General features: G+C 41.1%; 1 protein-coding gene across 1 annotated transcript in view; it reads right to left on the minus strand.

Moving 5' to 3' along the window:
- Nucleotides 1-27537, minus strand: part of TENM3 (teneurin transmembrane protein 3) — a 296626-nt gene extending 269089 nt beyond the window's left edge. The window contains exon 1 of the mRNA XM_090258721.1: nucleotides 27418-27537. The gene's annotated coding sequence lies outside the window, so the exon portion shown is untranslated. The remainder of the gene's footprint in view (nucleotides 1-27417) is intronic.
- Nucleotides 27538-27959: the final 422 nt, after the last annotated feature.

Consider the following 27959-nt stretch of genomic DNA (forward strand, 5'->3'; position numbering starts at 1 on the left):
TTTTAATGTTTTATTAAATTCTAAATTCTAAGCTAACAAAAATGTAAAGGTATTTGAATTTAAAATTTCACAGAACCAAGTAAACTAAATTTATATTCAGATCTGTTCAAGAAAGACATTTTACAAAGTAACGTTTTTGGAAACAGTTACCACCATGCACAAAATTTACAATTGATATATATAAAAGTATATATAATTTCAAACTAAATTAACTTTTGTTGTCTTTTTGTACCAAATAGGTCCTCTCTAAGTATTTTCCAGAGCATCTGAATAACTATTCATTATATGTGGCTTTATTTTCAATATGCATTTTCCATAATCAGAAATAATGATTTTAGAAGGACACAAAATACTTTAGTTATGATTATCAAAAGTAGGTATTGGAAAATAAAATAATAGGTAAACTGTGACCTTTTGTACCTCAGATATAAAATTTATCAATAGCTTTGCTGTATAAAAATGTGTCATCTTGTAAACGTATGTAGTTCATTCACAGCTTGTCTTAAAGGAAGAATCATAGAATGCAACAGAGAAATGACCCCCAAAGGGGGGAAAACAGTTGTAAACCTTGACAGAAGCCATTAAAGGGGGCACCCTAGTGGCAGGTATAAAATACCCAGTGCAGAGTCCTTGTTATCCGGTTTCTAATTTTTAGGACCTCTGTGACCACAGAAAATATATTGTGGGCTTGGTTATTTTTATTCATTTCTCTTCCACAGGGCCAGCAAAGCCTGGCTACCAGGATCTTTTTTCTGGAGATCTTAATAAACGTTGAAGGCTGATTATGTCAATGGTGGAAAGAAAGTTTTTCTGCACTTTCGCCTGGGTCCAAACTCATAAAACCATCAGCTAGGATGGCCAGGGGGCTCTGTCTACACCCAGGATGATCGCTACGCCCTGTCTACACGCAGGACAGTCGCTAGGCTCTGTCTACACCCAGGATGATCGCTACGCTCTGTCTACACACAAGGCCACACAATCCTTATACAGCTGTGCTATCATTTCGAAGGTTCAACAGTGTCAAGTGCAGAAGTTTTCATCAAATGGAAAATCGGAATGAGAAAGAACACTTTAAAAGTGCTGCCTTTAGCAATTCTACCCATACATAGAGCAGGCAAAGACGCTACTAAAAATGTGTTGAAGAATATTAGCTATGGCACAAAATCTGAAATTAAGATCCAGAGTAAAATATCTCTAAGACGTACTGTTGCATCTCCGCTGTGCTGGGGACGGCCGCTGTCCTTTGACGTGAAGGACATTCTGAAGAGTTGAATGCACCATCCTTCTAACTGAGTTTCAGACACATACTCAGAAATGGAACAAGATGGTTTCCAAAAACCAGATTATTTTCCAACTGCAGATTTTCTAAGAAGTTTGCCAGAATTAAGAAGTTCAGATGAACAGCCTATAACAACTAACTTACTTACAACCAGTTTTTGAGGAAATAAAACATTAGAAATCAGTTGTCAGTCAAATCCAGGCAACAGAGAAAGACGAATGGAAGGAAGTGATGTTGGGACCGAGCAGTTGAAAAATTAAAGATACCTAAAGACAATTTTGAACTCTCGCTACACAAACTTCAGCAAACAATTTGGTTTCAATCCTAAGGTTACTTTCTAAGATGTAGTATACAATGGGAGGCCCCCTAAAACCCGGAATTATTTGTGGAGGGTTTCTGAAGTACAGGCTTCCCCCAACAGGAGAGGGTTCTAGGAACCCATCTGTATCTGTGAACCAGCTGGTGGTGTTGTGAGAGGTTGCATCCAGCTTCAGGGAATTTTTTTTTTAAAGACTTTTTCAGTGCCTTTGCCCATTTCCTGATGGGTGACTTACAAGCACACCTGCCCACACCACACTGAGTGGTCAGCAGTTTCTGATCAAAAATGGCAATGACCCCTGGCACCCACCGTCCTCACTCTCCTGATTTCACCCTGAATGACTTTTTTGTTTGTTTCTTGAATGAATTAAGTTCTCAAAGGAAAACATTTTGCTGATGTAGAAAAGGTGGAACAAAAAACAGCAGAAGCACTAAAAGGCATCAAAATCAATGAATTCAAAAACTGTTTTAAGCAGTGGAAAAAAATGTCTTGATAGGTGTAGTGTACAAACGGAGAGTCCTTTGAAGGTGACAGGTTCAAACATGTAAAAAATAAATACGTATTTTTTAATAAATAAATTCCAGTATTTTTAGGGTCTCCCCTCATATATAAAATTTAAAGTCAATTTAAGAGTAAAATCTATAAGATAGCCCAAACTATCATGCAAATGATTTTACTGACCTAGGTGTACCTCATAATCAGATACAGTAAAAAACTTAAAATATATATAATACATTTTGCTAGCACATTTCCCCTCAATCTTGCACTAAACGCATGAACACACATGAGGTCTGAAGGAAAGTGGTTTCAGGAAGAGGGTCTATCTTAAACTTTGAGAAGGGGACACCCGCAACCTTTCGGAAGATGCAAGGAGGTGTCAGAACCGGTGTCAGGAATGAGTCCTGGGTGACGACAGGGTAGCTGGTGTTCTTCCGCTTCTCCTACCACACCCCGGTCTGGTAGCACAGTCAGTTAATACTCCACGAGGAAGCAAGCCCACAGAATGGGCCACAGACAGCTTCCTTGGTAAATGGTGTTGGGGAAAGTGGACAGATACATGCAGAAAAACGAAACGAGGCCACCTTCTCACATCACACACAAGAATAAATATGAAATGGATCAAAGACCTAAATCCTAGACTTGAAATCATAAAAATCGTAGAAGAAAACACAGGCAGCAAACTCTTGGACATTTGTTGTAACAATATTTTTTCTGATATGTCTCCCAGGCAAGGGAAACAAAAGAAAAAATAAACAGATGGGACTACATCAAACTAAAACGTTTTTGCACAGCAAAGGAAACCATCAACAAAATGAAAAGACCACCCACTGAATGGGAGAACATATTTGCTGATACATCTGATAAGGGGCCAATAGCCAACATTTATAAAGAACTTATAAAACTCAACACCCAAAACACAAACAATCCAATTAAAAAATGGGCAAAGGACATGAATAGACACTTCTCCAAAGAGGACATACAGATGGCCAATAGACATATGGAAAGATGCTTGATGTCACTAATCATCAGAGAAATACAAATGAAAACCACCACGAGGTACCACCTCACACCTGTCAGAAGGGCCTTCATCAATAAGTCAACAAACAACACGTGCTGGTGAGGATGTGGAGGAAGGGGACCCTTCTGTACTGTTGGTGGGAATGCAGCCTGGGGCAGCCGCTGTGGAAAGCAGTACGTAGTTTCCTCAAAAAATTGGAAATGGAACTCCCTTATGACCCAGCGATTCCACTTCTGGGAATATATCTGAAGAAATTCAAAATGCTAATTCGAAAGAATATATGCACCTCTATGCTCGCTGCAGCGTCATTTTCAATCGCCAAGATGTGGAAGCAGCCTAAGTTCCCATCAGCAGACGAGTGGATAAAACAACTATGTGACATTTACACAATGGAACACTACTTGGCTGTAGAAAAGAAGGAAATCGGAAGCTGCAGCAGCACGGACGGACCTGGAGAATATTACGGTAAGTGAAAGAAGCCAGCCAGCCAAAGACAAATAGCATGTGACTTCACTCACACGTGGCATCTAACAAACAAACTGAACTGGGGAGCAAAGCAGGGACAGGCTCATAGGTGGGGAGCAGGCTGACGGCTCTGGGGCAGGGGTTAGGGGTGGAGGAACCACGCAGAAGAAGAAAAGGACGGAAGGACGCAGACGACAGTGTGGTGACTGCAGGGGAGGGGCGGGTGGGTGCAGGTGGAAGGGGGTAGAAGGGGGATAAATGGTAATGGAAAAATACAATAAAAAGTAAACTGTAAAAAAATAAAACATCTGATGTTCAAGACCACATACTCCACCTAGGAGGGGCTGTTCATGTCCATGGTCCAAGCTAAAAGTTCACTTCTGCAGTGGAAATGGAGGTACGTACTCAGGAAGAGCCTGAGCAAATTCAGAGCATTAAAGCAGCACAAAAATTTAAGAAATTACATATTCATATACATGTATATACATGTATACACACACGTGTGTGTGTGTAGTTTATAATTCTTCAAAGACTACAATGGGCTGCTGAAATGTTAGGCTCTTGCTACAACTCTTCACTAAATATCACTGTTTCCTCACTCTTAAGAACATCTAACATTAAACACATGTATTCCTCCAGTATCAAAGAAATCAGCAACTTTATTTCTTCACCGTTTTTTTTCCTCACCAAGCCCCAGTAATCTTAAAATCAGAAACACAAACGTCTGCCCCATCAAGTATTTGTTTTTATGGACAGGACGCCGGGAAAAGAAATAAACACAGGTGCTACCTCTGAAGATGGGCACAGGTGGAAGTAAACGCTTGGTAAAGACTCGAATGGCTTCAGATGACAGCTTTCATTTGAAACCCCTACTGCAGATCTCTGAGGGGCTTCAGCTATCAGGTGGGACTTCAGGTCATCAGGAGCAGGTGACTTGGGAATGAGTCAGGTAATGCACACCACCAGGGGCTTCTTTTGGAATGGTAAACGCCAGTTTTGGAAAGCAAAGGAGTTACCCTTAGCACTTTGCCATGAAGTCTGTTCCAAGTAATATACGCCAGAGAGTGCCAGCTCAGTACTCCCCTTAAGGTGGGACGTACTAAAAGGAGCAAGTGTGACAGAAACGCAAAGGACACATTTTGGACAGGACTATACTGTTCCGGCAAAGCCTGTGTTCTCTTTCGGAATCCGATGATCCTAGACCCTTGAGAGATGCTAAATTCTTATTTATCCAATGAAGACAGAGGTGGGGGCATCTCAGCGACTGTGCAATAGGCACAGCTCTTCAGACCACTTGTGACTCCAGAAAGGTGAACGGTCTGATGCCAGTCAGTGAGGGGAACTCCCCCAGCGCGGGCCTGTGTGACCTGTCCCTTACACGAGGTAGATTTACAGGCAGAATAAAGAAGTAGACGCGTCCGTGGAGAAGAGATGTTAGGGTTCCTAATGCTACAAGCCACAAAAGCATCAATCTTGTGAGAACTACAGAACACTTTCTCAATATCCTCCGGTCCTGGGCATTTCGGTCTAATGCTAAATGCGTAAAAACATAGCCTCTATCAGAAAGATGATCTGTTCTCTAAAACTCCCATCAAGTAATCTTATGGAATATTTAAACTTGCTTGAAACCAGAGCAAAAGAACGGTCAGTTAATATACATAAGTAGTAGATAAACCCACCCACATATATATGTTTTAAGTATAGAATTATTTAAATAAACAACATTCCAGTAAGATGGTAACTTAAGCATAGGCACCCAACGGTCTGCGCCCCCTTTTCTTTTCCTAGTAACAACGGAAATGACGACAGGATGTAAAACCAGGACATAACCTAGCGCTAAAGAAGCCCATCCACATGCGTGTAAGAATTTCCGTGGGATCTCCTGTACCCGTGACCTCCTAGAGGAACAGTCTCTCAATGACTGTGTGCTGCCCGCCCTGAGAAAGCCCCGCAGAGCGGGAGGGCTTAGGTAGGAGCCAGCCTCATGGAACCCGGCTCCTGCCACTTCTCGTGAAGAGCTGAGGGCTGGGGGCCTCGGCAGCCCATCCTGCACGCCCCATGAGGGCCAGCAACGGTATTCGGGGGCAGGTACAACGCGAAGGTCCTACATAAAGCTACGGGCACAGGTAAATCGGGCAACTTCAACTAGAGAGAAAGCAGGGGATACAGTATTAATATCAGATAAGGTAGAATTTATGATAGAAAAAAACATTAAGTTGGATAAAAAGGATCTATTCAGGTTACAGTCGACATTAAATATACAGTAGGCATGAACTCTATTATCAGATAAAGGAAAATGGTAAGAAACTCATTAAAAAGTGAACAGAAACAAAACAGTAGTGAAAAAAATTTTTCAATTTTAATAGGTCTTTCAAATACATGAAAAAGCCAACAGGCTTAAAAAGAATATTGGGGATTTCAATCAGTGATTTTCAATCAGGGACAGTGCTACTTGCCAGAGGACGTTTGGTAACGGGGTGGGGAGGGGGGAGGGGTGTTTCGGGTGCCACTATGTCTGTTTAGGGTCTGAGAACAAGAGTCAGGAACGCTAGGTATCCCCAGGACAGTGCCTCAAAATGGGGGTTTGTGCCGTCCACAATGCTAAACGGGGCCTCAGCTGAATTACACTCCATCATCTAGTAATTAATCAACCTGACTTTGGCTCAACAGATGCGGAGCAAGTGCCGATACCTACAAATAAAGAATATATTTTTAAAGAAGAGTATAAAATGTGTATCTATAAAGTCAAATGTATCATATATGAGACTAGCGGTCTTCAAGTTGTGGCATCTGTAATCCTGGGAGGAAAGAAAACCTCTCTAAGGGGTATGCGAGCCTGAGTAGTTGCAAAGGGCTCCATTTCAGGCCCTGACCTTGATTTGCCTGAAGAGGTACCTTCGGAAGAGATTTTCCTTTCTTATCTTTACTCTAAAAAAGATAGACAACTACCCAAAAACTCATCTTGGGCAGCAAAATGAAGAACAATGAACAATTAAACTGTTCCCCAGTCAAGCAAGACATTGCAAAATCACCTCATTTCATTATGATGAATTTCCACCAGGTTTGTGTGTGTGTGGCCAATAATTTTTTTTACTACAACATGCATATTTGTTTTTGGATCTGATTATAATTATATGGAAGTGTGTACTGATTATAACTATATAAAAAACTCAAAACAAATTTTTGTTTCTGTCTCTTAGAACCTTGTGGCCATAGGAAAATTTTTGAGCTAAATTTTACTTATATATTACACTTTTGTTGCAGAAGAGTTGACTAATAGGTTGAACAACAAAGAAATTTCTAGAGCAAAGGTAAATTGCATTAAGACAACATTCTATGGAAAGTGGAATCATAATACTAGTTTCAAAAAGAACAGGAAATAATGTAAAATACCCTATTATCAAAGAGTTTAATTTATTTGTAAATAAATGATAGTGAGCATAAATTTTTTAGGGCATTATTAATGTACATTAAAATTATGATGTGAGAACTTCATTAAAAATATCAATATTTATCATAAATTGGAAATTAAACCTTTGCCACTATTTTTACTTGGGATGAAAAACATCAGATTTTCACTAAAAAATACATGAGGGGAGATTTAGTTTATCAAAATTCTTTTAGTGAGAATGTAAGCAAAACGTTTGAAGATCACTGTAAAAATGCAAAGAAAATATCAAATAACTTAAGAAACTAACACTCAAGCCACATTAACTGATTTCAATGAATTAAACCTAGAAAATAAGATCTGCAGTCACAATTTTACACGGAATGATAAAAAAATATACCCACACATGAAATGGGGACAAAGCTGTATTCAGTGGCAGAGTAAGAGCCATCACTATGTCCAAGGAAAACAAGCAAAGGGGGATTAATTAGATTAGAGCAGAGGTTACTAATTAGAAAAAAGATAAACATAATTAACTAAGGACATAAGATTTTTTAAAAAAATTTAACACAGAGACCTATTGCTAGTCTGATCAAGAAAAAAATAGAAAACACAAATATAGAAACTTCAGGGTAAGAAAAAGGCAATTACATTGAGGCAGAATAATATAAAAAGTTCAAGGTGCTGGAAAGAATGGAAAATGAGGCTATAGCCTCTACTCTATAATTTGCTCACAAAGCAAAACTCTCTTGAAATTTCTAAAATTAAAAAGTCTACTCAAGAAACCTACTACCCCACAAACTTGGGTATCTTTAGTGTTAAAATGAACCACTCTTTAATTTTTAGAGAAAGTTTAGTGGGAAACAGTGATAGAGAGGGAGAGTCCAGAGAAATATATTTCATTAAAATGAAAATGAAATGTGACTATCTTAATAATGGCTGGTTATAGTGATTTAATGAAGTATTAAAATAAAAATGGACTTTTGAATATATTTTTAAGAAAGTGAGCAAATAAGATATGATGCACTGTGATATCTTAAGGAGTTATCTACTCATATATGATCTCAATTACATTTTTCTTAATTAGAAAGCACTTATTTTTATAAGTAATCTAATTTAGAAAAACCGACTTATACTAGGTCTGTCCGGAATAAGTCCAGCCATTGGTAATATAATAAGAATAGTTTGTGCGACATGGATGTAACGTGGCAGCCAAGGAGAGAGGACTGGCATGCCCATATGTGTGAACAATGACGACTTCACTGTACTAGTCAGTGGGGGCGGTAGACACCACTGAGTGAGCATGTGTACTGTGTGGCCGTCACATTCAAAAAGACTGAGCGAGTAGAGCCATCAATCTGCATCAAATGTTGCATTAACCTTGAACATCCCTCCGTGGAAGAAACTATTCAGATGCAGCTCTGGGCAACTGGTGACTGGCAGCTCCATCATGACAATGTACCTGTTTACGCATCACGTCTCATGCAGAGTTGTTTGGCAAAATACCAAATCACCCAGGTGACTCAGTCCCCCTATCACCCAGATTTGGCACCCGGCAACTCCTGACTTTTCCCAAAACTAAAATCACCTTTGAAAGGGAAGAGATTTCAGACCATCAATGAGATTCAGGAAAATATGACTGGGCAGCTGATAGTGATTTGGGAGACCTGTGTGAGGTCCCAAGGTGCCTACTTTGAAGGGGACTGAGGCATTATTGTCCTACGTACAATGTTTCTTGTATCTTCTTCAATAAGTGTCTCTTTTTCATATTACATGGCCGGATAGCTTCTGGACAGACCTCATATGTCAATGATAAAATACTTTTATATATTTGATAAAAATCATCATATAAATATAATACATATATAGTCATTTCTACTCTCCTAAGAGTGGAAGGGGCTTTAAAATATTTTTAGATAATCTGGATGCTCTAGCATTTTCCCCATTACAGTGACGTTTTTATTGTACTGAGGATAATTAAGCATGTTTTAGATTATCTTTATTTTCCTCCCCCGGCTCTTCAGCGCTTGGTCATGTCACTGCTCATTAAAATTTCACGAGAAATGGCCAGAGAAACAAATGCACATACAATTTAAGGCAAGCATAATTTTATTCTGATTGACAGATACAGTAAGTTCTGTTATTGGAGGATTTCTCTACGAGAAAAATGATACCAATCTTCGTTTAAGTCACTTAAGATATTGTACCAAACCTAATTTACTGAAAATGTTGTAATCATCGCATTCAATGGAAGAAGTATCCGCGCTGAGCGACCCAGTGCATCGCGATTTGCCTGGGAAACACGGGCGTGTGGCTTTGAGGCTCCTTCTCTAATGACCTGCGGCCCGCACACAGTCTCAGAACCGACCTGCTCCAGCGGTCAGGCGTTTTGGGAACCTCTTGCATACGCGGACACACACAGACACACCAGAGCAAATCTCTAACGGCAAGCTCTAGCCTGGTGTTTGCAGAAGCCCCAAAGCATGGCAGTCCTTCCCAAGGTATTTTAATTTCACTCTGGCCAGGACTGTCCAAGGCCCCCTTTTCCTAGGACCTCCTTTCCTCCTCTGAGCAGCCGTGAAGGATTGTGTTGCCTTTCTTTTCCCTATTTTGAAATTGTAGACACCCTACCACAACGCACGGAGTGGAGGTTGCAGTCCAGTCTTTAACCAAAGGAGCTGTGTTACTGGCATTCAGAATCGAGAAAATGAGTCTTAAGGTCTGGTTTCTAATGTCACTCTGTGGGTTAAAAGGGGTTCTGTGGATTACCCTAACAAACGAAGGCAACGTGAGGAAATACTTTTGAGGTCCACGCAAACATTTCTAATACAGATTTATATAAATTAGAGGTTTCTTTATTTGCTAGCTTTAAATAGTTTTGATCATCCAATTTACAACGAAGCATTGACCCATTATTCTCATTATTTACTAAACAATCACTTAGGATGTCGGTATAGCCAGAGAAATGACTTCAGGGGTACAAAGCTAGTTCTTACAGTATATAGATATAAAACTCCCATACTTGTTAATGATGACCTTACCCAGGGGATAAGTCAGTACTCACGGCCACCTGAGATTCTTCCCATTACTTATTTCTAAAAATGGCCAAGTCCCAGCTGGATATTTTGTAATTAAAAAATTCAAAGTTATAGGAACTCTTCCAAATGTCCTGGGATATCAGACCCAACAGAAGAAAAAAACATTATTGAAATTACTCCTTTATGTCTATGTGATAGAGCAGGATTTTACATATATTACGCAGAATGAAAAGATATTTTCTCTAAGGCAGATGACATGATTTCAACAAAACATTGGTTCAACAGAGAGACTGTTGGGTAAGAACCCAGAACTGGCCTCCAGTTCCCTTTCTACCAATCCCTGCCCATGTCCACAAATTCCTTCAGTTCTCTCGGTCTTGATATCCTCATGGCCTTAAGAAGTCCTTCACTCTCTGCAATTATGTAATTCTTTCGAACTTTCACATATGAAATATGTGAGCTGAATTAGGTGACTTGAAAATGTGGCAATTAATGCTTAAATTTTATTTTACGACTGTAAATTTATGAAACTGGGACATACGGCAGCAGAGTTTAATACTAAACAAAACATAAAATTTCACTTTTTTTTTAAATTCTGGTTTTAAAAATTCATCTGTGCAGAAATGCAGATGCTTATCAATGACAGTCAAGAATAAAAATTACTTATTAGAAATAGGGCTTCTGCCGGAGTTACACAAAGAAACCAATCACTTGGGGACCCTGCCCGTTATATTAAAAAGAATCCTAAAATCATATCCTCATCATTGATTTACTGACCTTTGTTTTAAATCACTTATTTTAGACATCTATATTGAGATTAGTTTTTTTAAGCTCAAAGTAATTGGCCAATAGTTCAAACCAAAGATAAATTAGTGACTGTTATTACTGAAAACAAAGATAAAATGTTAATAGGCTAATTAGTGTGCACACACACACACACACACACACACACACACACGGTCTCTTTTGTTCTCAATATACTTAAAGACTCCTGGGAAATAATTAAAGAACTTGTGGGCACAAAGCCTAATAGCATACTAAAGGGGGATCTATTAAAATTAATATGTCAAGTTGGGTTATTTATTCCTAAACAAATCAACATATCTGAAAAAGCAATTCATATAAAGGGGTGTTTTATTTGCATTATCAGGACAATTTCATGTAGGCGTGGACCAAGAACACAGTTTTGATCGTCATAATATGCCCTTGAAAAGAGGGTTGTTATGTGCCACTTTAAATAAAAGTACAACGGAGAATTTCAGAGCTGAAAAAATTCTCTGACATCTATTCTAATCCAATCCTTTTTAAAGGTTTTTTCAGTTATTATTTAGGATTTTGTTATCGAACCCAAGTTCGGTTGTTGGCAGCAGGGCACAGATCAGAACCCACACACACTGCCCCATGGACAGCAGGAATCTGACCGCCGTCAGACATACTGGGGTCCTCCTTCTGCAGGAAGACAAGTTAAGAAAGTCACTTTTGCTTTGAAAAGAAGTGTGAGAAACTAGGTCTTTAATGAATAAAATGGTGGCAAAACATTTTTATGCTTTCTATTTGTGGCCTCTGAGCTTACAACATTGTTAACCAGGTAAGTTTTTTAAATACATGTGATGACCATTACTATCATTAGGAATTTAGGGTTTGTAGGTCAGATTATCCGCCCTCCCCCTTCTTCTTATGCAACCTGAAGAATCAGAGCTGAGACTCGGTCCCCCTTGCCTTCCTTAGAACCTCAAGTTCATGTCAAGTGAAAATGGTATCAATTCACACGGCAGAGGGAGTAAACATCTGAAATATTCTGCACAGAAAAAGATTCTGTAGTAAGCTTCAGATATATACTTTCATATAGAAATAAACTACACTTATTTTAGAGATGAGTCAAATATCCGGTTAAAACTCATTATTTAATTAAAACCAATTATAACTGTGAAATGGTCAATAAAGAAGAAAGGAAGAAAAAAGGTGTTGAGCTTAAACTACACGGCCCTCCCCCACCCGGCTCCCGGATGGACATTAAGAAGTCAGGAGCCCGTCACAGCTGGGAACGACGTGGACTCAGAAGGGCGGAGGCTGAGATGCCCACTTTCTTCGCGCAGCAAATGCCCTCTGCCCGTTAATGGCCACGCTGACTGATTACCCCAGCAGCTACGTGGGTATCCCCTTATGTCTGAACGAGAAATCTCATCTATCAGCACTGCAAAACATGTGACTGGGACCAAGTTCCTGATGCAGACCCCCTTCCTATTCCCCACCCTCACCCCCCAAAAAGGTACAGGCCACACGGACACTGTAAGATGGGGTACTCACAGGGCGCATGCTCACGGAGACAGGCCCCAACCGTGGGCCGTATCGTCGTAATTCGCAATGGTCTTTCCTGACCCGCGGGCTGCCCGGACCCCAAGCAGAAGGACCAGCCCAGGACAGTCGGGGCGCTGAGGCCGGTCCGCTGCCCTGGAAGGCCGCTCCCGCAGCCGGTCCCACAACAGCGGCTCCCAGGACGGAATCTCATCCGTCACTCGGGACACACCACTTTCAGCCTCAGCGTGTCATTGATGGTCTTGAAAGACGATGACAAACCTCTTGAAACTCCTGACCTAGACACCTATCCATTCCTACAGAGAAAAATGCCCTCTGTTTATGAAAGTACAGTTTTGTTTTAGAAACTATTTTCTGGCATCTACGGATATTTCAACGATGCAGCTTAAACTGAAAGCCAGGGGTAATTGTGTGAATAAATTACAGAGAAGCTCTGTTGATAATCATAAAATGTATTTTTCGTTAAAAATAGTTCATAAGTTTAAAACTTACAGGGAATTGAGAGACCAGCCCACGCCCGCGTGGCGCTCATCAGAAGTACTGACCACACATGTGGTGTGTGGTATGGCAGTCTCCACGGTATTTTGTTTTCGTCTGGTTTTTCAAATTCTAAAACTAAACACAAAGGATAAAAACTACAGTTTAACTTCCCCTACGACCGAAGAGCAAACACTCAAAATTCTAAGGCTCTCTTCCTGGAATTGCCCCTCCTGTGGGACTGGGAGGAAAGACGCGCACTTCAGTTTTGGCAGATAAAACGCATAAAGAGACCGGAGGACGGCTCTGCAGTGTAAGCACCCCCTCCTCCACTTCTCTGAACCCACTAGGGAGCTGGAAAGCAGGAGTATAAACAAAATTTTTTTTAAAGACCGAGAGCCATTTTTTACCTTCCTTTTTAATGCGACTTTCTTTTCCTCTAGATAGGGTTGAAGAGCGTCTCTCCAAAATTTGTGTCCACCCGGAACCCCCGAATGGGACCTTATGTGGAAAGTAGGTCTTTGCAGATATAATGATCTGCAGCAAGTGAAGGTGTGGTCAGGCTGGATTGGGGCAGTGGGGGCAATCCAATGACTGGTGTCCTTGTAAGATGAATAAAGAAGACGACGAGGAAAGGACACAGGGACGCGGCGGGAAGGCCACCACGCAGAGACGGAGGCAGAGAGCAGAGTGTGGCAGGTACCAGCAGAAGAAGGAGCGTCTGCACCAGCAGAGGCTGGAGGAGGCGATGAAGGACTCCTCCCTCGAGACTTCAGAGAGAGCCCGGCCCTGCTGACCCCTGGACTGGGGACTCCTGGCCTCCCAAACTGTGGGGAGACCCATTGCTGTCACTGTGGGCCACCCACGGTGCAGTAACTGCTTTGCAGCCTCGGGGGAACTACTCGTCCTCAAACGGCTAAACAACGGGCCGGTGAAGAATTCCATCTTCCTTGGGCCAGTCCAGGGCTTTGTTTGGTTTTGATTTCATCTGCCCTTGGGTGACTTACCCTAAAATGCGAACTAAGCCACAGCGCAACAGCCTAACACTGTCACTCAGAATGGCCCTGCCTTCTGGTTTCAGCCTTCCAGAATGAGTTAGCTCTGTCTATCTACTATGAAACAGGAGCTGGATTTACCTTTGGCCTCCAGTGTAAGAAACGGAAAAAAACATTCTCAATAAAAATTTAAAAATAAAAAAAATTTTATTTCTGCAAGGAACTGGTCAACATTTATTTAAATGATTAAAGCACTGTAGTATTATAAGAACTATTATTTACTTTCTTACTGTACTGGATGCTTATTAGTGAACTTCTTATATCTCATTAATAAAGCACTGATGTCAAACACATAGTAGATACTCAATAAATATTTATTAAATTGAGTATTCTAGCAGTGAACTATTGTTATAAATAGCTGAGGAGGTAATTTCCAATTCCCTTAGATTTGGGCAAAAACATTTATTTGCCTCCCAAAACATTTTAGTATTTCCTTATAGTAATTTGTACTACAAAAATTATTTAAAATTATTATACTCAAGCTCTTTCCTTAAGAAAGATTTATCTACTAGAAAATAACTTAAATGGTTTATGTAGCTATTTTACTCAATTCTACTAAAAGTTAGTTACCAATAGAGGTCCATCCCTGCTGCGACATCCCCCCAAAGTACCTCAATGACATTTTCACAGAAATTGTCTCTAAAATATGCCAAAGGATCTTCAAAGACTAAAACCTAGTTAATTCCAGGAACAAGCATTAAAAAAATAAACACAGTGAGGTCATACTGAGCACCGGGTGGGGGAAGAGCATATTGAGAGAGCTTCTGATGCAACCAAAAATACACATATATCACCCTTACATGCATACAAAAAGACACTAAGTAGTTATGAGGTAGCAAAACTAATGCAGTGCAGGATTATAATTCTCACCTAGACTCTATCTGAAAGTATTTATTTCTCTGAAATCATCTTTCTGTAATATGAAAAGTCTTACAAGTTCTTATTCTGTGATTGTAGATCTTTCAAAGTTCTAATCAATACCTTGTAGAACTACATAGGACTGCCCTGTTTGGCAGAAGCCTGCTTCCTATATTAGTACTCTGAATTCATTCTGAGATTAAATGAATTGTAAAATTTTCTCTAAAAGTTTTTAAAGCTCGAAAGTGATAGTAATATCAAGACCACTTTGAGTCACAGATGAATATTTCATGTCAGAGAGAAACTCATTATTTCGTGAGTACAGTATTTTCAGCTTTTATCCCTTCAACTGTGAGGGAAACATCTGTAAATCTGAAAGTTAATGACTCACAATTATAAATGTTTATGAATGTGTGGCAATTTCTTGGTCTATTTGAGAACATTTATTCCTTAATATTTTATTAATCATACTAAGAGCCTCTGTTACACTTAATGAATAACAATTTTTTTCCAGGAAGAAATTATAACAAAATAGTTACATAAATAAGAGATTCGTGGACTAAAGCACTCCACCAATTGCACTATTTTACTAAAATAAAGCAATAAATTGACAACAGATGCAGTGACTAATATTCCTACTGAGAAAAACTCTCACAATATGAGTGGGTCATCTATAATTTTTGCAATGGTTGCAAACAACAGTTCTATTTATGTGGTATTATATTTTAAGGCGGTTTCACAGAATCAGACAGAATAACACTTTGGATTCTTTTAGTCTTGCTTTTAAATTACAGAATGATAAACTAGATTTTTTAAATTCAGAAGACTATTGCTTTGAGTAAAAAGCTAGAAAACCCTTACACATTTCATTTTGCTATTTGTTTCAACTATTACAAAAATATCAACTCAACTCTTAGTGCTCCTTTTCCAGCAGAATTCATTTTAACTGTACGTTTGTAACTTCTCAAGAACTTGACCTAAAAAGACAGACTTGAGGGTTGGGTTCAGTGAATACCCTTCCCTGCTCAGACAAAGGTGTCTCAGGACCAGGTATAAGCCGCTCACACAAACGGAACACCAGACAGAAAGCAGTCTGTGACCTGGGGTGTGTCACCCCGAAAAAGTGGTAGGATAAATCATTTAATCAATTATATAGGTGTGGGAACACAACCTATAAAGAGCTCAGAGGAGGCTGTCTTGAGTACACAAGGTAGTCTTTGCTGGAAGAAATGAGTTCAGAAGGTAAGAGTTGACGAGGAGGAACGGAGTTATGCTAATAAAAATGACCTTTATGAGAACTTAGCGTGTCAGAGTCAGCTGCAACTTTTAGTAACAGTTCTATCCCTATGAGCTGTGAAAACTCGGGAAAGTCGCTTGATCTTTTTTTGGACCTTGGAGGCCTTCATTCCTCCAACTCCACAAGGACTCACTGAGCGCCACTCAGGGCCACGCACTGTGCTGAGCTCCAAGGGTGCCGAAGGGAAGAGAAGCCCTGGCCTTCGGGAAGCCACAGAGAGACTGAAATCCAAGAGCTTTAGGAGGAAGTCATGATATGGAAAGAATAGTAGGAGAAGGCCCCTGGGGGTTTCTCTGCTTCTTCCACGAGCTCCCTTTCATAACTCCTCTGCCACAGCTCTTCCCCCAAACATGTCCCCTTTCGGATGTGTCCTATGCCACATCCCCAGTGGATCCCAAATGAGCAGCTCCACCCTTTTCCTGAGATTCAAGGTTGTCCACAACCGGCTTCAATCAAGTTTTCTCGCTGCTACATTCCAGAAGTCTCTTTTATGAACCTTGGCCTGCAGGTCAGTTATCTGATATCATCTCAAATATACTTCACAGGCACCAGCTTTCACAACCAAATTTGCTCACGTGCCTCCCGGGCCCTGGAGTGACTTATCTTGGTCACTCGTCCATAATTCTACCCCTTCTTCTAGGAGTCTCAATACTTCCTTGATATGATTTTCTGAGCAGGAGAAAGATAAAGGCCAAGGTGATCCCCAAGAAAAAAAGCTCGCCTTTGTGGATTAAAGAGGACAGTTAAAAGAAAGGAAGTTCGTGAGGAAGACGTTATAAAATCTCATCATGATTACAATAGGTGGGTCCAAAAACATCTGTTTTATAGAATCAGCACTTTATGATTACTGACCGAGTATATGCACAAATGGGAAGGCATCAGTCCAAATGGACTCAAATTATGTGATTATAAATAGGATGCTAAAGAGCATTCCATATCATAGAATTATACACTTGAAACCTATGTAATTTTATCAACCAACGTCACCCCAGTAAATTTAATTTCAAAAATAAAAAAAGAACATTTCAGATGGCATACAATAGTTCTGTGACTAAATTTCCTTTTTTTTAATTTATGAAATGATTTGTCTCACGAAATTAGTAAATTCCTAAATTATGCTATAGTTAAATATTATACCTATTTAATTATTTTGATTTTATAGACAGACAAAAAAACTTTGCTATGATAATCATGAATATGTAAAACAAACTAATCGATTACTAGATTAAAAATATCTTCATAAGAATTAGGGTTCAACACTTAACAATTTCACAGAAATATATAAAATGGGTCTCATATTTAAGTGAAGCAGGGGTTATGTGATAGCATGGAGTGAACAATACTATAAAGGGTTGGTAACTTTAGATATCTTGATTTAAGACAAAGAAAATGTTACAGAGACAGCTAAACACCACTCCCCCAACTCTCTTCCTCCTCCTCCTCCTCCCTTCCTCCCATGCGTTCGTTGGTACATCCTGCTCAGGCACAGAACATGAGTATTTCACCACGTACTTCTTACCACCTCAACTATTTCAACCTGTAGTAAACGCAGGCTTAGTTTGGTGACTGATGTATATTTGGGCTCTCAGACATTGACATTTCATTGGCTTATGATTCACTAAATCCTAAAAAAAAAAAAAAAAAAAAATAGTGTAACAGAAGAATTCTCCTAAACAGAGCAGTCTATATATAGAGAATTCTATTCCCAGTGAACTTAAGAAGTGGAGTAATAATTTGATATATTGTCTCAAATATACCTTTAGTCAACATTCAGGTCCCCTCCCCCAGGGTCAGGATGGTGATCTGTCACTCAGTGCACCCACTCACCCTGCAGTGACAAATAAAACCTTCCCACGGTCTCCTTCCACTGAGGGGCCCCACTGCTGTTGGCAGCACACCCTAGCACTTACAGGTAAGACTCTTCTACTTGCTGACTGAAATATTCTTGGAAACAGGGGCTAGAGAAAAAGTTATAAAATCCACACAATGAAATGTTTTTTAAATGAAAAGAGACTATCAACTTTTCTCATAAATAACTTTTTTAATACCTTTAATATTTAATGCTATCCATGTTCTGCCTCAATTAAGTTGGAAAGATATTGTACGTTTACAATTCTAATGCTTATTAGCTCTTGAGAGACTGAGGTGCGACTGAAATAAATATTATTAATTGGATTTTTATTAACTAGGTATTTATGCTGATACCTGAGCATGAAATAACTTGTTTCAATGTATTAAAAACCTGGCATCTTGAATCTGTATTCCTAAGTGGATGCATGAACATCAAGGCTGAGTTAGGCTCTCTGTAAGAAATGTAATATGCATGCAATTTAAACACACTTTAAGGAAATCAAACATATTATCACTCACTCACAGACCTTAGCAGTTTTTAAAAGGCTCAGAATCATTTAAAATAAACAACTGTACATTAAAAACTACTAGAAAGTTTTAGTTTCTGAATTTCTAAATTTCACTGTTCTGCGCAGTGACCCCATTTGGGTTCCATCCTTAAGCCTGACACATGGAAGGGACTATAATGTAATGTCACTCCACTCTTAAAAATACTAGAGTCCACCCAGATGAAGAGTCTTGCCTTCAGAGTGGCCACCTCAGGAGTTATTTGCCTTTCACAGAATACACAGTCGTTTCTCAACATAACACAAAAGTTTCTCTTTTGCAAACTCCTCCCAGAATATACTGTGATATACTGTGGTAAATATGCACTCTCTCCTCTCTCTCTCTCTCTCTCTCTCTCTCTCTCTCTCTCTCTCTCTCTCTCTCTCTCTATCTAATTTCTGAAATAGCCAAATGCTGGTTATCCCAGCCTGTGAAGGTAGTAACCCATCAAACTAGCATCAAGATGAGACATGCCTATACAACAAGAACCATTTTCATCTGTGTCTCGCAAATAAATGCAATTTCAAAAGAGTGGATTCAAAAACATTTTGATTAAGGCACTAAGATGGAACATGGGAACAGTAATGACAATCTATTCACGATGAAGACAGCCACTTTCATGTCCAGCATCTGGGTCACAATGGTCCGCAGCAAGGAACCGTGCCCCTGGAAGGTGGTGAGCCACCCCTGCAGGGGTGCGTTCTCTCCCCAGGCAAACCGAATTCACCAAAAAGCCAGCAGAGAGTCCCAGCCTCTCTAAGCAAGGCCCCCTCCAGCGCAAACATGCACAGACGCAGCAGGGTAGGTACCTAGACATAAGCCAGCCCAGTAGCACAATATTTAAAACTTATTATATATTTTATTGTGCAGGCTTAGTTTATTACCATACGCAGTTTGATGTTTTTCAAGAATTTTGATTCAAATGAAGAAAGTCTATAGAACCTCTATAAGAAGTCTATGTTGTTTTAAGCCGTAGATCAGGATTACTTCTGTCTCTTCCAGCTACGACTGAGTCAAGCTACTTTTCCAAGGCCACAATGCCAGATAATAGTTTAGATGCTAACTTGCTTAACTTCCTACATTCCTAGCAGACCAAAACTACAAAAAAACAAGACCACCAAGAGGTCAGCCTTGGGCACAAAGACATAAACATAATTTATCATTTTTCAGGTTCAATAAGTACCATTTTGATGTGTTAATAGCCTTTAATAGTGAGGGCATTAGCCATCAATTAAATAAACAAACCATTAAATAGGGAATAGACATGTCAATAAAGGTGTAATCTACTAATTTTCTAATCAATGATGCTAATCATTGCTGGATATTAATCAGGGAGTGGACATCAGCCATGCCATAGATGACCCTTTATGATCATGGTTCACTAAATAAATAAAACTAAAAAGGATTAAAAACAAAAACAGAGGATGATACTAAATACATATTTCCTCAATAAGTAATGTTGATAAATTTTTCACCTTGAATGGATATGAAAATACGTGTAACATTCTATGGTTACAATATTTATCAAAGGTTGTTATATATTAGCATATTTCTATGCTATAACAGTAAAGAGAATTTACATGTAATACAAAGTCAGGGTTAAAGTTAAAACAAAATACATTTGACAGTAAACTGGAGGCAGAATTCAGTAATGACGAATATAAAGCTCAACCAGGCCCAACATCCCTGGGTACTTTAGTAGTTGAATAACCTCATACAAAATATTTAATCTCTTTAAACCACAATTGTCTCATCTATAAAATGGGGCCCAAGAATATCTGCTTTAAAAACCACCTGTTATGTATTAGGCATTTTAACATGTCAAATTCATGATTTTTAATATAGTAGGTGGACTAGAAGTCCTGGGCTCTGGGGCCTAGTTCCTTTTTCAGGGAGGGATGTGCTACTTTCCAGCCAACCCTGGCGGAGACCAGCATCACCTAAGCACCTCACATGTCACTGAGACTCAGCTACTCAAAACTCTCACCAGGTAAGATGTGGTCACCATCTGATACTTGCGTGACCTTGAATTTACTTAACCCAAGTCACAACTTTTCCATCAGTGAGAGGGAGAACTCTCTTCTGAAAGGCACATTGTGAGAATAAACTAAAATACGCATGAAACATTTTGCCTAGCTTAGGGCTCACAAATGATACACAATAGTAATACTAAGCATTGCCATAGGGGGCCTTGGATCAGGGCTACTTAGCTCTCAACAGCCCCTGTTGATATCGTAACACAGAACAAAAGGACTGATGTTCATAATGATGATCTCCCATTACCAAGGAAAATGGCACCTGATACGCTCATTCAATAGCATTCAGCAAACACACTGAATAACTATTATTTTCTCAGCATTGTGGTTGGTGCTGGTGCAAGGAGATCAGTAAGGCACAGAGGTGGCCTGATAGGACCTGTCCCCCTAGCAGGGGAGAGAGAACTGGAAGCTAATGACCAAGGTACCACAGGGGACGCGCTCTAAGAGGGACCCATGCTGGGTGCTAAGGCAGGAGCCAGGGTGCAACCAGCGCTGCCCAGGGCGGTCAGCTAAAGCTTCCGAGAGGCAATGCCGTGCAAACAGGCTCTTGAACTTGAACGATTTTCGAGACAGAGAAAGGGAACATGCGTGGCACTGAACAGGTGGAAGCGGGGACGCAGAGGTGTGGATGGCATGTTCTTATCCAGAAAGAGAAACAGGGGAGAGGCATGATCGTGAAGGTTCTGGTAAAACCCACTAAGGAATTTGGACTCTGCCCAAAGGTCACTGGGAAGATTGCACGCAGGGATGTGCCGGGCTCAGAATCAGGACTCACAGTGTTGCCTCTGCCGACGGGTGTGGAGGCCGGAGAGAAGAGGGAGGCCGGGGCAGAAGGCCGGTGGAACGGCGTGGAGACGAGAGGACAAGAGCCTGAACTTGGGCCCTGGCGGAGGCGCCAGAGAACGGGGAGGCGAGGGCCTGGATAATTCATTTTAAACGTATTCCAACTACAATTTTATTTCTCTGCATAAAAAGTTCTTAAAGGAAGGTGTCTTTGCAATCAAGAAAACCCACCTCTCCTGAAGGAACTATGTTTTGGGGATTCTGAGTTCCTCAGAACGCAGGGTTATAGAATTCAGAGCATGGGTATGATGGTGGGCGATACTTCTGAGAAAGTTTCAAGTATTGCTTTAGGTGGTTTGATCATGGGCCAATTTTTCCGTTCTTATGGTAAGACTGGCACTTAGTCCTGATTGACTGTAATAAAAAAGAACTCAGTAAAAAGTAAAGTGTAAGCTGAACGCCAATCAGTAATGTTTGACAGCTGTGCCCAGGAAAACAAAAACCTGGTACGCAGCACGTAATTGTTTCAACTGGAGTGTTCGAGAAGATTGGCTCTTGTGCTGTGTTTAATAAAACTCTTCCTATTATTAAACAATATTTGTTCAAATATTTAAGCAAAGATTCCACTTTAATGGAGTGGACGTAAAATCCATCACAAGGAAAATACTGGCCATCGAGTTCAGAAATATAAAGTACAAAATCTTTCCATTTTGTTTCAAGGTGTTAGGGGAAGTGTTGACTCCAAAACAGCAGCCCCAGAACTGCTCAAACTTGAATAACCTTCAAGTAAACATACTTCGGCACCTGCTAGACATTATTCCCACGGCTAAAGCCGAGGTTGGCAAGTCTCTCCTCGTCACAGCTTCAAAACCATTTGAAAAGTAGCAGAACCGTAGCTTCTCTGCAAAGAGACTGATCATGGTCATTAAAAGATTCTTAAGAGCAAACGTGGAATGGCCAGCCAGCCTGGTCACCTTAATTTTTAATGAAGGACAATCTCTATGTCTTATCAACATAGGAAATAAACTTATGAAGGAAAATCTACGGTCCTGAAAAAGAAACTGATGTTAACATCCATCTTCACCCCGATGATGTACACGCAGAGGAAATGGTATTAGAGGACCAAAAGGAAGAGAGGTGATAAAGCGGTGTATGAAAAGCTGTCAGTGCTGAAACAAGCAGGTGGCTGTCATAAAAGAGCCGAATGCCTTTGTCCACCTCCACCAAGGTCGCGGGGCTGATGACAGGCTCCATAAGAGGATGATGCACTTAGCCACTTTGCTTGCATCTGACTTCGACCTCATGAATCCAAATGGCTTTCTCTAACTACCCTGGCCTTTCTGCAGGTCCCTGGACAAAGATAATGAGGGGGGTGGACCGCCCCCTACTATCACAGGAATTGAAAGACAAATAAACTTTTAAGAGCAGAGCCAGGTGCCTGCTTCACTAATGCACAACTTTTAAGCAGGCGGTAAAATAAAATAATGGTTAAATAATTATCAAAGAGGAACTACATTAAATTTGTTATATGCGGTAATTTTGTTTTATTTAAAAGAAAAAAAAAGGCATAAGAAGAGTTCCGGAGTACATTTTACAGGTCTCTAGACAGCAGGTCTTCTCTCTGCCTGCTGGAAATGGTTTAACCCTGGGGTGGGGTAGGGGAGGAGGGGGAAGGTGCTTTGCAGAAACGCATGTGAAAAGAATTCACTGAGATTCCCACACGTCATTTTAATTAAAAAAAATTTAAGGCTGATATACATAAATAAGAAGACTGATGTGTTTTTCTACATTAGTTCTATATCAGTCATTCTGGTATGCTCTAGAATCTGTTCTGCCCTCTAAATGAATGAAAACAACATGTTTATGTGAAAAAGCATTTAATATTAAGAAAGGGAACTAAGAATTCTTAATAGAGAAGTTCTTTTTCTCTTAACTCCATTGTATGTGGTTACCAAATTCTTCACTATTTTTAAGATGGGAAGTGCCTGTGTGTGCTTTCAAATTATTGTTCTGGCCTTGAAAAATGAATTCACCATCATTATATCCATGGCATAAATTGTTTCCGGGATACCGAACGGGGAGTTGTTTTCACCCTCTTGTAAAAACTAAAAGCAGATATTTCAAAACTTATACTCACATATTTTGTAACTTAATAGCTAAGTTTATAACTAAAATCAAAATATAAACACCAATTTTAAAACAACTGGTTTCTTGAATATTAAAACACATACCATTATGAACCTACTAAAATAAATATAATCGAGTAATTTCTATACATCAAATTGTTATTCTCTATGGAAATACAAATTTTGACATGTCAGAATACCAATACATTTCTAATACTTCATCTCTAAACTGAGACTTCAATTCAGGTTAAAAGGCCTTAAGACATAAATATAACAATAACTTTTCATTTCAGACAAGACTACAACAGGGGTCATACACATTTCACTCCTCTTATATTACATTACCTATTACTAGAGAAATCTGTAATGCCAAGCAACCTGACCAATCTGATGAATAAATACAACGAATTTCCAATGTAAAGTACCTTTTAGAGTAATTTTTGCTTTAAAATAGTCAATGTTTGAGGCTATGGAGTCACTTCACATATAGCCAAAACAACAGTTAGGATAACTTACGATTTAGAATATATGCTTTTGGGTTGGTCCGGATCAATGTACTATAGCAGCAATCCTGCTGCGAGCCCTAACCTGGACCTTCCGGAGGCCTCTTGCTCCTCCCTCTGTCCCCGACAGTCCTGCTCCTTCCAAGCCTTCCTCTCTGCAGAAGGTGCCACCACTTGGCCTCGGTGGCTGCTGCCGCAGGAGCCAAGAAGCAGGTCACTGGCAATCTAACTCATTAAACATCTAATCATTGTGACTGAGGTTTCAGCTGTAACTACTTAAAAGTTCTGGTCCTACCCAGAAGAGGACAGATCACTTTACGGTCAAAAACCAAACAAACAGAACCAGACCAGAACTGTCCCTCACTGCCTGACTGACTTTCTCACGTTGAAGTACCACCCCCTCTCCTTCATGGTCCCCAGTGCCCAACACCCAAACATCCTTCAGGCAGAGTATCCTATTTCTCAAGGGCTCAGGGCTAAACCACTCCTATCTAGAATAACAGGCTGAGTGCTGCCATGCCAGAGTTTCAACTACATATGCATGGATGTACACATGCATACACATACATATATGTGCACAAAGACACAGGAAGAAATCCACAGGAAAGCAATATGCCATAGGAGCGCAAAATCTGAACTTCTCTAAAATGAAGGAAAAGTTCATTTAAAAATGACTCATTTCGTTAAAACCTTCCAACAAACACACTGTTCTTTATTAAGCGTTTACATTTGAATTGTTAGAAAGGTGGTGTGTTAAAAACACTTATTCACGATTGTGTAAAGTCTGGCAAACAAAATAAATTATAAAGATAAAGAAACTTAAGTCCCAAAGTCCGATCTCTTAATTGCTGATGAGAGCTGAAAATAGATTTTTTTTCCCCTCCACTCATTGAATGAGCCTTGTTAAACCTTTTGAAATGCACTTTAGAAAATGCACAAATACAGCTTAGAACAGGTTTTTTAATTTGGGTCATTTTCTGTTCCTTGCAGTAGTGACTGGTGCTTAGCAACGCTGATCTGGTGGTACTTTTAAGGAAATGAATACCTGGAATAGAGCATTTTAATCTATTTTCTGGCATTAATTATCAAGATCACTGTTTAGACAGTGCCTCTTTTGGTTGGCACTTTCCTACATTACGAAAGAAGGGAGCCCCGTGATAAATTGAATGTATTATCTCAGATGACAGAAGACCCCGTCTCCCCCGCAGCCACCACGTAAAAAAAAAAAAAAAAAAATGGAAGCACATCAAAACCAACAGCAAACAGGAGCCACAGACAGGGCACGTTTAAATGTTGAGAGGAGCTCACACTGAAAATCAGCGTTCAGAGATATATCCAGGACCACGTTCAGTGGCTTTTCTTTCCCTGAATCTTGGAGGAGAATTAAATCCTACTATGCCACACTCCAGGCCACTGGTAGCTCAGAAACGTCATGCAACAGCCAGAATGTGGTAACATTTTTTTTTCTTGGTAGTTAAAAGATATGCTGACATGTTAAATATTGATTGTATGGAAGAAGATTTTCATGTGAGAAATGTTAATAACATCATTGAAATCATGGCCAGGTTATTTACTTCATATTGGTTTTAATGTGCTCCAGTGATTAATTATCAGAAAGACAAGGAAACAAGGTATGATATGGAGCCACCCAGTAGTTTTTAAGAAATCAAACTGCCATGTTTGGTGCCATATTTCACTCTCTAAATATGTCCATTCACATTTTCTTAAAAATCAGTACAACAGATTTAAGAAACTAGCAATTAGAGATATCTGGAACACGGCGATTTTTTTTTTCTCATCTCAATTAGCATTGTTAAAAGTACAACTCTGCTAACTTTTTCCTCGTGATTACGCAGTGCATGTTAGATTTCACGTCCCGAACAAGATGCTCTTACCTGCTCTTAGAGATCACCATTCTTTATCTGCACAGCTAATAAGAGATCCAGTGCCTTTGTCTAGAATGCATCCTAATTTCAGTCTCTCACGGCCCGTTTTTTCCCAAGCGTTTAAAACTTAGCCTCCAAAGATGAGAAGAGAACCAGGTGAACCGCCTGCAATCATATTTGCTAAGTTTCGGTCCACCAGTTAGTGTGTGATCAGCATCTCTTTAAATGAAACACACTTCACTCTTGATTTCAAATTTACCCTCACATGGTCTAAATCACAGCGCACAATGGGATAACCACCGAGATTTCTCAAGTTTTTTAACCTCTTAAGAGAAATGCGCCCTGCTTTGGGGTTTGGGGGTTTTGAACACTTGAGTTGCATTTTAATGCCTGAGAGTGCACTGTTTTAAAAAAACACACACAACATAAAAAATGTGGCAAAGACCGTATATGCGGCACTAAAATATTCTAGAGGGCTTAGGAAGTTAGCTGTATTTCTCAAATGCCTCCTCTGGATAGTTTCAATCCTTTCTTAAGGACTCCTTTAACAATTAGCACACAGAGGTCTCTGGATGGCTCTCTGCAACATTTTAAACCAGAGAACAAAAGGTTTATTTTAAAAATGAAAACCTTGGCTTGTACAACTCCAGACGTGAATCTGCTTTCAATTACTGAAAGTATTTCCACTTCAGTGCAAGGGGATCAAATCTTCAACGACACCATCTTATGGCACTGAATTTGATTATCGAAGGCTTTCAGGAGACAGCATGACTTTGTGACTCGCACACGGATATTCTGGGCATGTCAGGGATGAAAAAAGACGCCAGCCCGGGCAGGAGGACCGGGGCTTCTCATCCCTTGGGCTGGCACTGACCTTTGTTTCACGTTATTCGAACACACACAAATGGTAAAATGGTTCTTACTTTCGAGACGGTGCCCAAGTTCTTCCGCAGGAGGAACCTGCACGGATGGACGTCGGTAAAGTTGGGTTTCTTTTACAGACTCTGCCCAGTAAAAGGCTCTCTCGACCAAAAAAACCACACATGCTAAGTATTCCGCAGGAGAAAATCTGTGCGTTTCATGAGCAAGATTATTTTGTATCTTTTTCCCTGTTAAGCAATTAGTACGACGGATTTTAGTTAATGGGGAGAAAGGGCTGATTAATTTCAGCTCAATGCAGGATTTTAAACATCTCAGACACAAAGTATCCAAAATCACTATTGCTATAAGATTTGCTCCCAACGAATCCGACAAGACGCTTCGCCAAAGTCACAGACTGCAGGGCTCCGCCGTACACTACCCAGGAAAAAATCCACCTAATTAGAAATACCGGGAACAAAAGACTCCGTTCTGCCGCGGCTACCTGCACCACACGGAGAGCCGGAGAAAGTTCAGCCCTCGCCGCCTTTCCATCCCGAAATCTGGCCCCGCAGGGGTTAAAAATCCACCTCCTTTCCGACGCTAAGTTGCCTCGGCACCCAGTCCACCCGCGCACGGAGCCTCCTGCCCTCCCCGACCGCACCGGGGAGAACCGCGGGGCCCCGGCCCCCCCTTCCCCGAGCGCCCCCGGAGCGCCCGGGCCCGCGAGGAGCCGAGCGGAGCCACCGCGCCGCCCAGGCCGCGGGGCCCGCCGCCCGCCGCCCGCCGCCCGCCGCCCCCGCCGCGCACCCACCTGGCCGCGGCGCGCCCTCGCTGTGGCCGTGCGGAGCCGAGCCCGGCGCTGCCAACTTGCCGGGGTCTGGAGCGGATCGTGTTACAGCGCCGGGCTCGGGGCTCCGGCTGCGGGCGGCAGCCAGACATGATAGGCTGAGGCTCCTCTGTTTACACCGGCCGCGGAGGGGGCGGCGGCAGCGCTTAACCCCTTCGCGCCGGGCCGGGCCGCCTGACCCCTCCTTCCACGCGCGCACACCGCACACTCTCGCTCACGCGCGCCCGGGCAGCGCCGCAGCCGAGGCCCGCGCGAAGGGCGGCCGCCCCGCGGAAGGCTGGGGCCAGGCACGCGCCCCCGGCCCCTGCCCGGGGGCAGGACACGCGCGCGCCCCGCAGACCGTAGGACCTCAGCGTCCCCGCTGGGGAGCCCGGGTGGCCGTGCGCTTTGCAGAACAGATTCGCTCGGTCCGCGCTGCAGAAAGGGCTTCTCCCCCAGCCCGGGAACCACTCCGAACCCCGGCTCGGCCGCCGAGCACGCACCGCGCAGCCGGGATGTTGACTTCA

Source organism: Furipterus horrens, unplaced genomic scaffold (genome assembly GCF_987537825.1).
Source record: "Furipterus horrens unplaced genomic scaffold, mFurHor1.1.pri manual_scaffold_12, whole genome shotgun sequence".
Classification (NCBI taxonomy): Eukaryota; Metazoa; Chordata; class Mammalia; order Chiroptera; family Furipteridae; genus Furipterus; species Furipterus horrens.